At 57.8% G+C, this 13564-nt stretch overlaps 1 protein-coding gene across 1 annotated transcript in view; it reads left to right on the forward strand.

Moving 5' to 3' along the window:
- Positions 1-13564, forward strand: part of ZMIZ1 (zinc finger MIZ-type containing 1) — a 208884-nt gene that overhangs the window by 42022 nt on the left and 153298 nt on the right. The window contains 1 exon segment of the mRNA XM_006154898.3: positions 7243-7323. The gene's annotated coding sequence lies outside the window, so the exon portion shown is untranslated.

Consider the following 13564-nt stretch of genomic DNA (forward strand, 5'->3'; position numbering starts at 1 on the left):
GTGTTGGACTGGCATCTGCCTGCCTCAAGCCTCTGCTCAGGGGTGGTGCCCTGACCCTGCTTTGTACTCCCAGGGGAAGCGGAGCACACCCTCCAGCACTGCCCACCCACCCCATCTGTCTTGGAATGGTCATCTCTTGTGCGCTTTCTCCACCTCGTGGGCGGAAGTGTGCAAACACCTCTGGGGAATGTACGCCTGTGCAGAGCTGGCCCAGCCCTACCCTGCCCCCCTCGCCTCTGTCCCTCCTCTGGGAGATAGCAAGCACTGTCCTCTGTTGTTGAAAGTAGGAAGTGAGTGAGTAACGGAAGGAAGGAAGGAACTGAACAGACAACTCCTAGAAGTCAGTTTACAGTCCTCACTTTTAAAAACAGAAAAAAAAAAAAGAGCAGGGCTAGCAGGTGGTATAGAAATTAAGGTGCTGGATCCTATATGGCTGGCTGCAGACCTGACCTGGTAGCTTAAAAATCACTCCAGGCAGATGTGGGTGCTCGCCCAAAATCCTGAGAAGGGATTGTGGCACGGCTATTCCCCCAGGGGGTGATTTCTTTCTCTCTGTGTCTCTTTCTGGCAAGTGCACATGCCCTATAGCAAAAATTTTAAAAAAAAAAAAAAAAAAAAAAGGAAAATAAAAAGAGGAAACCAGGTTTCAGAGATGGTAGGTGGGTGGAGAGGGTTGTCCGAGAGTCCCCAGCCTTCCCTAGTACCCACTCTTTGGTTGCCCCACTGTGCCAGGGTGCGACCACAGATTTGCACTGGGCGTCCTCTGGCTACTCAGCTCTTTCCACAAGTTGAGGCATCTCTGAGGCCAGCTGGTGCTGGCCACGAGGCCCTGGGACCTAGTCTTGTGTGGCCTATGCCTGGTATTCTCCCTCTCCCCAGCAGATCAAATGCCTGGCCGGTCTGCCTTTCCCCATGCAGGCAAGAAGGGGAAGGAGCCGAAGAGTGTGTGACAAGGAGCTGCGGGGCGGGCCTGGCATCCCTGGGCTGATAGCACTCTCAGCACAGGACAACTGAGCCAAGGGTGCCTCGTGGTTCTCAGGCAGCTTCAACCAGGAGTTCCTCCGGACACCAAGCTACCACCCCGCTGTGCTTCTTAGCCCTCCTGGAGGCCAGCTGGAGTTACTGCTGTTTGGTGAAAAGGTTCAGTGCTGTGCAGCCCTCCCCTGAGCACTCAGGGCTGCCCAAGTCCCCGGACCCAGCTTTCCAGGATGACAAGTCCCTGCACTTGTGGGCCTCCCAGCTGAAGAGCTAGCCAGGCACCCAATTGTTATTACACATAAAAAAAGAAAGAACCACTGTTGTCCAAATGTTCTGGAAGCTCGGAGAGGGGCGATCCCTTGGGGACTGTCAGGGAAGGTGACACGGAGGACGTGCTGTCGAAGGAGGGGCAAGGGTCTGAGGGCAGTGATGGCTCTGCAGAGCGATAGGAAGCATGGTCTGCAAGGGGATAGTGCGCCTCCTACCACTTTAGGCTATGTGACCTCTGCTCTCTGCAAAGGGAGGCCTTCCAACTCCCTGGCAAGAGGGTCATGCTGAGGAGGAAGTGAGGGGTGAGAGCTGCTGGGGTCGTTGAGGGGGCCTAACGGGTGAGAGGATCTGCTGTGTGCATGTGTGTGCGTGTGTGTGTGTGTGAGTGTGAGCGTGATCAGCAGGTAGGAGGAGCTGGCATGGCCCCTGCCTCACCACAGCATACTGGGGCGGTCTGCCCCCTACCCCAGGGGACCATGGGTGGCCTGTGCTCCAGCCAATGCCCACCTCTTCCACGGCAGCCTGACACCTCCCCTGGTGGCTGAGTGGCCCAAGGGGTAATACGAGGCTGCTTTGTCCTCCCGGCCAGCAGGCCTTAGCCCCCACGCAGGCCAGGAGCCTTGGTCTGTCCCTTCTCTGGGTCTGCTCCCCGCCCCCACAGTGAGGTCAGAGAACATGTATTCCAGGAATGCGGGAGGCGGGCAGCCTGCCCGGGCTGGATAACCATCGGGGTAAATATTTGCCTCGCTCCTGGAGCCAGCACGGCCACCAGAGGAGGACAGGGCCCATTTCTAAGGTCATGTAAGGGGATGCAGGTCCAGGTGGGTCTCTGAGGTGGGGAACCCCTGTCACACCCGAGTCTGTGTAGGGTCGGGAAGGGCCGCCTGGCCCAGCAGCTGTGTGGCCCATACAGAACCCAGTATGGACAACTGCCTGGCCCAGCACAGGCGCCGAGGGTCGGTGTGACCCCCGGGCCCAGCTTTCCAGGATGACAAGTCCCTGCACTTGTGGGCCTCCCAGCTGAAGAGCTAGCCAGGCACCCAATTGTTATTACACATAAAAAAAGAAAGAACCACTGTTGTCCAAATGTTCTGGAAGCTCGGAGAGGGGCGATCCCTTGGGGACTGTCAGGGAAGGTGACACGGAGGACGTGCTGTCGAAGGAGGGGCAAGGGTCTGAGGGCAGTGATGGCTCTGCAGAGCGATAGGAAGCATGGTCTACAAGGGGATAGTGCGCCTCCTACCACTTTAGGCTATGTGACCTCTGCTCTCTGCAAAGGGAGGCCTTCCAACTCCCTGGCAAGAGGGTCATGCTGAGGAGGAAGTGAGGGGTGAGAGCTGCTGGGGTCGTTGAGGGGGCCTAACGGGTGAGAGGATCTGCTGTGTGCATGTGTGTGCGTGTGTGTGTGTGTGAGTGTGAGCGTGATCAGCAGGTAGGAGGAGCTGGCATGGCCCCTGCCTCACCACAGCACACTGGGGCGGTCTGCCCCCTACCCCAGGGGACCATGGGTGGCCTGTGCTCCAGCCAATGCCCACCTCTTCCACGGCAGCCTGACACCTCCCCTGGTGGCTGAGTGGCCCAAGGGGTAATACGAGGCTGCTTTGTCCTCCCGGCCAGCAGGCCTTAGCCCCCACGCAGGCCAGGAGCCTTGGTCTGTCCCTTCTCTGGGTCTGCTCCCCGCCCCCACAGTGAGGTCAGAGAACATGTATTCCAGGAATGCGGGAGGCGGGCAGCCTGCCCGGGCTGGATAACCATCGGGGTAAATATTTGCCTCGCTCCTGGAGCCAGCACGGCCACCAGAGGAGGACAGGGCCCATTTCTAAGGTCATGTAAGGGGATGCAGGTCCAGGTGGGTCTCTGAGGTGGGGAACCCCTGTCACACCCGAGTCTGTGTAGGGTCGGGAAGGGCCGCCTGGCCCAGCAGCTGTGTGGCCCATACAGAACCCAGTATGGACAACTGCCTGGCCCAGCACAGGCGCCGAGGGTCGGTGTGACCAGAGCTGTCCAGGTTGGACCACGTGAGCGGGCACCCACGTGGCGACGGCCTCCAGCCATTGCCCTCCCCTCAGACTTCTGAAGCTGTGCGCTGAGGTCTTGCTCTGGCGCTTGTGTCTGTTGCATGTGCATCCCAGGTCTCACTGAGCTCTCGGCACTAGGGCACGTGTGTGTGACCAGCAGCAAGTCGGAGGGGCCTAGGCCCGCGTCCCAGGCTGGGTTGCCACTGGTGTGGCCGACAGACCATGCTGGGCCATCAAGGCCTCCCCACCCCCTCAATGGTGTGTGGGTAGGCCCCAGCTCAGGGTCAAAGCCCGGCTCCAGCAGATCAGCCAGAGCCTCGTCTAGTGTCTAGTGGACGAATCTCTAGAGGGCAGTTAGCCCTGTTCAGAGAAGAGATGGGGGCCCGGAGGAGGCCAGTGACTTGCTCAATGTCACCTGGCAGTCAACAACAAAGCAGGGATTCCAACCCAGCTCTTCGCATCCTTGCCCTCTGACCTCACCACCGAGGCCAGGGCCAGGGCAACCCGAGGTCGCTGGAGAGAACAACCGGTCCCTTAGCTACAGGCCTAGAGTCACAGGCATGAGCCCTTACAGCACCCTTGTCCCAGGCACCCTGTGTCTTTGCCCCCTGCACCTCTGCCCCCAGGAGTCCACTCTGTGTCTCCCTGGACAAGACACGAGTCCCCAAATCAGCTCGGCCAGGTGTTTCCACCCTGGCCCGCACGCCGGTCCTCCTAGGGGATCCAGGGATGGGAAGGCCAGTGCGTTTAGGGGAACCCAGCTTGGTCCTGGGGCAGTCCTCAGCCCCACACGACGTCTGCCTTGCCCAAGGTTCAGCCTTGTCATTCTCTGGCTGGGACACTTCTAGCAACCCCATGCTCCCTCAGAGCCTCAGCGTCCTGTTCTGCAAAATGGGCATCTGCTCTGCCTCCTTCCCAGAGCTCCAGACATGCAGTGACAGTCAAAGTGCGTGTGTGTGTGTCTGTGGTCTACACTGTCCCCTTGTAGTCGGAAGTGGCCTGCATCAGGGTCTCTCTCTCTGTAACACGCACACACACACACACACACACACACACACACTGCAGGAGGAAGCATCCTGTGCTGGGGTACCCATCCCAAGGGGAAATCAGGTTCTCCCCTTCCCACTGCCCACCTCTGCCTCTGAGGCTCAGGCTGCACTGCTCCATGGCTCCGAGGGCCTGCTAAGAGAGAACAGCCCTCCAGGCCTGCGTTGTTTATCCTTGTGGTCTGTCCGGACTGGGAGCAGCCAGGGCTTTCTCTCCTGATCTCTCCAGGTGGCCAAGCCCAGACAGGCTGAGAGCCTTGACTTAGGGCCCCCCAGGAGACTGCAGTGGGCATGCACAATATTGCCTCTGTGTCCATAGTCCTGCCTCCTGCACCCCTCACCCAGTGTGGGGGTGCCCAGCACTGTGTGAGCAACTCCTAGGGCTGGGCAAGGTTTGGGCCCCCTGGCTTGTCACCCTGCAGTGGGCAGAGTATGAGCGGGGCGGACTGTTTACTCACACCCCATCTTATTATAACTTTTATCTTAGCTACGTGACATTAGAAGTTAGAGAACCTCTCTGGGCACATGTGAAATAGAGGATGCCAGTTTCTCCCCCTGGCATTACACTGAGGGCTGAGGAAATATCCCAGGCATAACTCACAGCTCAGCCTCAACAAAGGCAAGCTTCCCACTCTCTCTTTCCCAGGTGGGGCAGCATGGCCTTGTGGGACCGTGAGCTAGCATGTGCCTGACCAGGACCTGAATTCAGATCCTGCTCCTACTGGTCTGCGTGCCTTGGACAAATTCCTTTTCCTTGCCGGTCTCAGTCCCCTTGCACAAGCCCAGCACCAAGGGGCTAGGGGGCTGGGGCAGTCAGGCATATGTGTGTGTGCACCCCGAGACCCCAGAGAGGCAGGGAGGGCACACATGGGTCCTTGGAGCCAGGATGATGCTCAATGAAGGAGCAAGAGCTTTCCAGCTCTGATTGCTGCCCCAGATGTCAAAATAATAATTTTTTCTTTGTCAGCAGCTCCACTGGGCAGCCTGCTTTTGGGAAAGGCCTGAGCTGTGGGTGGCGGGGCAGCAAGAACCAAATTCTAGTTCTGCTCCAGCCACTGACTTGCTATGTGACCCTGGGATGGCGGCAGATGCTGCCAGTCTCTGGGCCTCAGTTTCTTCCTCTGTGAAATGGGAGAGTTGGGGCCAGGGACCCCACGGTTGTTTGTTCCCAAGATAAGCAGGGTTTGGGGGCTGTCAGAGCCTAAGGCTCAGGGTGTGGAGCCATTCCCGTTTCCTGTGGCTGGGTGGCACATGGGGCCTGGCTTTGGAGCCTATGGCTCAGGGCCCCAGTGTCCACCTCTGCCAGATGACTCCTGCTTTACCTGGGTGCACAAACAGCTGGTGGAGTGCCTGCATCACCTTGCACCGTCCTGCAGTGCTTAGAAGGCAGTGCCCTTGTGAATCCACAACCCCTCTCACAACTGAGGAAACTGAGGCAGAGAGAGCTGGGAGAGGTGCGTCCAAGCCATGCCCTTGCTTAGAGGGGAAGCCAGGATTTGAAGCAGATGCGTTGTCAATGAGCCACATCAAAGCCCAGCCTCAGTTCCCGCAGTGCGTGCAGAAGCCTACACTTCTCGTGCCATGGGCACTGCTCTCCCCGTTAGCCACGGGCTGCAGTCAGGCTCCCTGTGTTTGAGAGGAGGGCACACAGGCGCAGAGGGACACAGTGATTGTATGTGGCCACACAGTGGCCTGCCAGGACTGGAACTCAGGGCTCTGCTCTTCTGGCCTACAGCTGGGACTCGGGAGAAGCCCAGCAGCCTGACTTCTGGGTCTGACCCTCCTGGATTCTCAAGGGGCTCTGTGGGTGGGGGGGTCATGGAGGTGGCTCGCTAAGATGGGACCCACCCAACAGCCGTCCCCCCCACACAGCCCATGCACCAGCAGGGCCTGCCTCTTCTGCCTGTCTGTCCTAAGCCCCGACTCTGGCAGGGACCCTGGAGCAGCTCCCCCACTGGAATCCCTGCCACCTTTTGCCCTTTCCAAGCCCTCCCCTCAGCTGCCCAGTCCCTCCTGTGGCTTCCGTTGTCTCCCTGACTGGCTCTGCCGCCTGACTTCCTCTCACATCACCCCTTCTCAAGTCCTCCACTGAGCCAGGTGTTTTCTCCGTGTGAAAATTCTTCACAGGGCCGGCAGGTGGCCTGGTGATTAAGAGCGCTGGACTCCCACATGGCCAACTGCGATTCGAGATCCGGACCTGGCAGCTTACTTTCTCACTTTCTCTCTCTCTCTTTCTCTCTGTCCCTCTCCGGTCAAATTAAAATAAATAAATAAATAGTTGGATGAAATAATTCTAAAAAAAAAAAAAAAGAAAAGAAAGAAAGAAAGAGAGAGAGAGAGAAGAGGAGAGGAGAGAAGAGAAGTGAATTCTTCATTAACACCATTACACTGTTCCCTCTGCCTGGAATGCGGATCCCTGCTGCTTAGCCTGGCTCATCCCTCAACTTCCCTTCCCCAGAGCTTGAGGCTCTCTGTGCAGCCCCTATGCGCATTCTTTTCAGGGAGCCCCACTGTCAGTTTTGTACCATTTGATTCTTTGCTCTCTTCCTGTTAGCCACTGGCCAGGCAGAGACTGCACAAGGGCAGAGGCCACGGTCACAACCCAGGGTGCCCATTAAATGCTTGTTGAATGAATGAGCAAATACCAAGTGCCTGCCCTTGTCACCATGCAGATAGGAGGCTCTCCTCAGATCGCATTTTGTCAGAGGAGGAAACAGAAACCCAGAGTGGCTAGAATCGTACCCATCTTCACATAGCAGGACCTGGCAGATGTGGGAGCCAGGCCTGTTCACCTCCGGGGACCCAGCGAGCCCCTCTGGATTCCCTCTTTATAAGATGTGGACCTATGGATCTGCAAGTGTCAGGTGGGGCAGTGCAGCCATGCAGGCCCATGCTGGGTTGGGTCCCCTGACCACTCCTTTGTGTTGCAGGGTGATGGAGCTGGAGTGAGGTGGAGGAGGCCTAAGCTGCTGACCAAGGCGTGGGACACTGGTGCTTCGCGGATCACTGAGGTAGGGGTGCAGCTGGGCTGATGGGGGTGGCTGTGTCCGGATGCTCGGGGGAGGGGCATGTGTGTCCTGATTGGGGAATAGGTAGTGGCCTTAGCACATTGTGCCTCTGACCCGGGCCTCAGCCCTCGTGGGTGGAATTGGGTGCAGGCTTCCTTTACTGGGACCTTGTGCCCTGAATGGGCCTCCCTGCATCCAGCACTGGGGGACATCTTGGGCCTGGCCTTTCTCTGGAGTGCCACTAGAGGAGGGCATGTACCCAGGGAAAGGCATAGGCCTGGTGTCCCCAGCAACCCTGCCTGTAGCACTCAAACCCCCTGGGGTGTAGACCGTACACTGGGGATCTTGGCAGCCAGCTTGGAGGCCTGGATGAGCAGAGGCATGCTCACTAAAGTGGCTGCCACAGCTGTCCCCTCTTGCCCACAAACACACTGAGAAGGACACATACTGGGCTGTGGGGTTAGACTGACTGGGTTCAGATCCTGGTCCCGCACTGTCCACCATGACCTGTGTGGCTGCCCTGTGCCTCAGCGTACTCACCTGCCCAATGGGGGTGGGATGGCAGCACTGTCAGTTCCCCCCAGCCCTGCCCCCAAGGACCATCAGTGCCAGGATAGGCACAAACTGGTTGTCTGGCCAGTGAGGGAGGTTGGGCCCCTCAGGAAGCTCCTAAGAGCAGCTAGGGCTAGCAGGATCTGGCCGTCCCCTCCTGGGCAGGGCAACTGGCCTGGACAATAACATGTTTTATCGTGGAATAGCATTTCAGGGTTGACCATGCTTGGTCCTGTGCCAGAGGGTGACCTGGGTAATCCCTGTTTATGGCTCTCAACCCAGAGATGAGAGGCCTTCACAAAAGGGCTTACTTAAGCCAGGGCTTTTTGTCCCAAGCTGCCACTGTTCTGGGGCCTGCCCAGGAGAGCAGAGGTCTTTGCCCTCACCTAATCACTCCCTGCTGCGCTCCCTACTCCTCTCCCAGAGCCCTCGGGCTCCCAGGAGACCCAGCGGCAGGGCCGGGTGAGCTCCAGTCTGGCCCTGAAAGCTGGGAGCTGGGCTCCATCCCCCTTCCTGCTACAGGAAATCCTGGCTCTCTGCTTATCAGCTACACGACCTTGGGCCAGTCCCATCACTCCTGTGAGAGCCAGTTTTCTCATCCGAAAATGAGGATGATCTTACCAGGGCTGTTATGCTGACAGGACTGTTATAACCGTGCTCAGAAGCTGCGAACATTTTCCAACATTATAGCTTTGGACCAGCCTGGCACGGTGGTTAAAATACTGGATCCAACATGGCCGGCTTTATGGTTTGAGTCCCAGCTTGAGAAACATGCTGGGTGCATGTGCACACATGCCCAAAACCCCAACAGGAGGGAGAAATGAAGGAGAAGGGATTGCAATGTGGCTACTTCCCATGGGGGGGTGGGGGGTGGTGGTACTTTCTCTCCCTCTCCCTTTCTCTGTCTGTCTGTCTGTCTGTCTGTCTCTCTCTCTCTCTACTAAAGTTTAAAAAAAAACTAGTCCAACTTTATGGGTGTCTGCTGAGGGCCAGGCACTGCGCTCCTTAAGCACGTTTCTCCCCTCAGGAGTCGCACTGGGAGGTTTGTGTAATGCCTCGTTCTCCAAAGGCCCGACGTGGTTAAGAAACCCATAGAACTGTAAGTGGTAGAGTGAGGATCTGAACCAAAGTCTGCAGGAGTTAAGCTGCTCATGAAGCCTTAGAGACCAGGGTGGGGTCGCAGGGCAGCACACGCGCTGCTCGGGGCTTGCCTTCCATGTCTACCTTCCAGCCTTTGCCCAGCCCTCCAAGCCCTGCTGCTCTCCAGAGCCAGGGAATGGCCCCCAGGCTGGCGGCCAGTCCCGCCCAGGTGGGCCTGCGGCAATCCAGTAAGGCCAGGGGAACCCACTGCTAACTGTCAGGTAACCTTTGGAATTCTCCTTCACGGTGGGTTCTCTTTTCGGGTGTTTTTCAAGGTAATTCATTCCCTTTCCAGAAATTGCCAGTGGCGGAGCATTAGGCAGCTAGTAATTAATCATAGAAGTGCTTCGAATTTATTCCTTAAAAAAAAAAGTGAGAAACAGAAAGCCTTGGTGGAAAAAGAAAAGAATAAAAATAAATAAATAAATAAATAAATAAATGAACGCTCCAAGGCACAGGTGGCAATCGATACCTCGGTGTCCTAGAAACTGCCAGGGGTGGGGATGGTGGGCCTCTGTGCGGCCTCTCCCTTTCTTCCCAGGGCTGGCAGAGTGTCAGCGCCTGCCCGCAGCAGCACGAGGCTCTGCTCTTGACCCTCAGCTCCCGGTGGGCCTCTGGGAAGTGGCTGCCTCACTTGGACTCAACTTGGCTGCCTGTAAGATGGGTGAGGGACAAGTGTTAGACGGGGGTGGACATTAAATCATCTTGTTCCCTACCACTGCCTGGCACCTCACCACGGTCGCTGTCCCATCACTGTTATTAACTGAACGAGTGAGTGAAAGATGATGGTGTCCTCGTTAGCTATCCTCGTGGGAAAGGTGGTGCTGGCTACGGGACATCATTTCTCTGGCTGTCTTAGAACTCGAAGGGACAGCAGGGTGAGTGGCCAGTTCTGTCACTTTCTAAACTCATGAACCCAGGGGGTTCTGGCCAGCAGAACTCAGGCCCCTCAGTGGCAACCACACCACTCTCTGTGGCCTCCTCAAGCTCACCTTTCTAGGAGTCCAAGATATCTGGAGAGTTTTTTTTAAAAGAAAGCTGCCTCCTGGGTAGGCAGTGAGTTCCTGATCACCGAATGTGTACGAGCTGGGGCTGGAGCAGCAGGCTGAGTCTGGGAGAAAGCTGCAGGCTCTCCAGGGTGGATGCTGGCAGGCTAAACTGGCGGGGAGTGAGAGCTAGCCCTGCCAAGTCCCTTCCTGGAGGCCAGGGGAGGGGTAGAGAGGACTGTGGGGCTTGCCCTCCTGACCAACCCATTGCATGGGCATCAGGGTGTGGAACAGGACTGCGGACAAGACTCAAGCTCCTTAGTCCAGGTGGGGGCGGGGCTGAGGCTGAGGCTGGGTGCAGTGGGCTGTGGGTTGGGCAGGTGAATGCAGGGCTATAGAAGGTCCATGGCTGGGAGTTGGGGCCTCAGGCCTAGGTAATGTCTGAGGTCAGCAGCTCCTGTCTGCTCCCTGGGACTGGGGTCAGAGTCCTTCAGGAGAGGGCGGCAGATGGGAGATGTGTTCCTCAAGCTTCCTCCTCCTCTTAGAGCCCCCTCCACTGCCCACATAAGCTCAGCCTGAGAGCAGGCTCTGGCCTAACAGTGCCCCATTTCTTCAGTTTCCCTTTCTCTGGGCCCAGCGGTGTGGCCAAGATCCCCCAAAGGCCCAGCATGTGTGTCAGACTCCCCATGTGTCTTCCTGTCAAGACCTTCAGACTGCCTGCTGCTTATAGTGGACCCGACTGTGGGACAGTACAGGCCAACGGTGGGCTCCTGAGGGACCCGGTGGAGGAGGGCATCCCGGCCCATGAGCTCTGACCTCGGTCCCTGGCTGGTGGTCCTGATGGCTCCCGGGCAGAAGGACAAAGCTCTGGAGGCCAGGCCTCCACTCCAGCCCCTGAGCGTGTGGACTGCAGTGTCCGGGTATGCCCGGAGCCCGAGCCCTCCGCACAGCCACACACCCACAGCCCAGTTGTTTCTTTACATCCTTATGGCTCAGCCTTAGCCCCAACTCAGCCACGCGCGAGTGTCTGAGCTCTCTCTCAGCGGGGTGGGTGGTGGTTTCCTCTGCCTCTGCCTCGTCTTTGTCCGGTCTCTTTCTGGGGTTCTCCCCTGCCCAGCTCCCCTCTGTCCTCACATTCACAACCCCAGCTCTGCACCCTCTCCCTAGGATGGCTCTCTGAGCCTAGGTTCTCCCTCCCCTCAGAGCCAGTCCTTGCCAGGGATCCCACAGCACGTCTGCTCTCTGTCATCGCCTCCCAGACAGAGCTGGGACCTCCCGGGCTGCCTACCTGCTGCCCTTTGCCTTGTTTACCCAGCTCTGACCAACAAGCCACTCCCTATCACCCTGCTCTTTGGAGGCGTCCAAGGTAGCACCCCACACTGGCCGCTTGAAGGCTGCACTGTGTGTGTGGCCAGGTGGGGTGGCAGGTGTGGTCCCTTCCACCCGCGGTTGAAGGCTGCTTTCTAGCTCAGAGCCTGCTCGTCAGCCTGCCTGTGCAGTCCCAGGCAGGTTGGCTGCTGGCCACGGGCTGGAGCAGGGGAGTGTGAGGGGTCTGAGCCCACTCAGAGGTGGTTGGAAGCCTGGCGTTGCCTTCCAACATTAATGAAATTCCTGCTATAATTAGAAACAAGGTGCATAGGAGCTGGCTGCCTGGCAGGAGTGTGTGTATGCTCATGAATAAATAAATTGTCCTCTCCCAAGGGGAGAGGGAGCAGGAAGGGGGGCTCCCGGAGAGCTGCAGGCCTGGATGTCTCAGTAGTCTGTGAGGGGGCCAGGAGCCCCACCTCTTACCTGATCACCCATGGGTGAGTTCCCTCAGTTCTACCCCTGGTCAGCCAGGCTTCCTGGAAGTGCCTGCTGTGTGCCCAGCCACTGCCTGGCACTGGAAACCACAGCCATCTGGCCCTGGCCCCTTCACAGCAATATCTCATGCTGTCCATCTGCCAGGACCTAGGGCTACAGCAGGCAAGACCTCCCTGCTCCATGGCACCCCCAATGCCTATGGCTTGATCTTTCTGAAGCCTTCCTCAAACCATGCTTCTCCTCAAGGTTGGACACACCTTCATCCCTATATCCCATGGCCTCTGCCTCACAGAGGCCCTGAGCCCGTCCTCCCTGGCCGCCTCTCCTAAGCGCTAACCCTTTCCCCTGGGATTCCTCCTGCATTACAAGTGGTCATCGCCCTGGCCAGGTAGGCCCCCTCCTTGCTTGCTTTCATTGATTGTGTATTGGGACAGTCGTACTCCGTATGCATAGGGCAGGTATTTGTCATTCCTTTTTCATTCTAAAGCTGGAATTTGCCCCATGTTGCATACACCACATGGTCTCCACTGTTCAGCTGCCACGCTGGCTTCTGTTTGCCATATTGAATGGTGCAGGCGTGGTGAGGCAAGTGAGGAGACCAAGGCCTGGGGAAGGAAGCATGGCAGTGCATGCACCCTCCCTGCAGGCAAGGCTGCTGCCGTCCCACAGCGCAAAATCTGGAATCCAGGTTTGCCGCGCCCGTCACCAAGGTGGATTGAGGCAGGCGGGACCATGGCTAGAGTCCAGGTGGTTGAACCTCAGTATGGGTAAAGAAAAGGCGTGAAGAGTCAGTTCATTTCTGCCCCCCACCCCCCCTAATCCCGTCCCCAGTGGGTTCTTGTGCTCTGGGGTAGCCCCCCACCTAATCCCCAAATAGCACCAGAGCAAGGCAGCTGTCACAAGCTGTGTCCCTTGTCCCTCCCAGCTTCCTGGATTGCAGAGGTGCCCAAAGGGTGTGTCCCTGTTAGCCAAAGTGTCCCAGGAGGTGGAGGATGCCTGCAGCAGGGATAGCTCCGTGAGCAGGAGGGACAGGAAGGAAATTGCCTCCCAGAAGCCTGGCTCTGCCCCTGCTGGCCTAGGGGCATTCTCTAGAGGCCGGGTGTTTCTCAGGAGCAGGCTGGAAGCAGAACAGCCCTCTAGCCTCGAAGCAAGCTGGCTTCCCTCTTTGTTACGCACAGGTCCCCTCTGGCTGCACTTGACTGCACGCTCCATTTACAGCCTGCCTCTGTTGTTCGCCTCTGCTCAGGCAGTGTGGCGAGTCACGGGAGGTTCAGGTGCTGCAGCTAGGCTCCTCCCTTTACATGTGCTCACCGTGGGCGGGGCTGGGGCTGCTGCCCTCGGAGGCGCCCTGTCCAGGGGCTCCAGAGAGCTTAATGTGCTCAACTAAAAGCCCCCTTTCTTTCTCTAGCCTGGCGAGATGCCCAGCCCTGCCTCAGCCTCATGCACCCCGTGGCTTTTCACTGTCTCTGCTCGTCCAAGCCAGCTGTCTGCTGTGTCCCCCACTGCACCACGTGTTCCTTGAAGGCTCAGGGCCGGCTCTGAACCAGGGCATAGTCCCTCACACTTCAGGGCTAGGGACAGTAGGAAGCCGCGGACACCTGGCCTATGCGTCCTCAGCTTCCTTCAGGGATGACGACAAGGTTTCATCGAGTACGCCACTTTTTTCTGTGCTTGGGCTGTGTTGGGAAGGATTCTGAGGCTGTGCATAGGCTCTGTGAGAAATAGACATTTACCTTCCACATTTGCACCCCCACCGCCCCCTG

This window comes from Tupaia chinensis, unplaced genomic scaffold (assembly GCF_000334495.1).
Source record: "Tupaia chinensis unplaced genomic scaffold, TupChi_1.0 Scaffold000424_1, whole genome shotgun sequence".
Taxonomy (NCBI): Eukaryota; Metazoa; Chordata; class Mammalia; order Scandentia; family Tupaiidae; genus Tupaia; species Tupaia belangeri.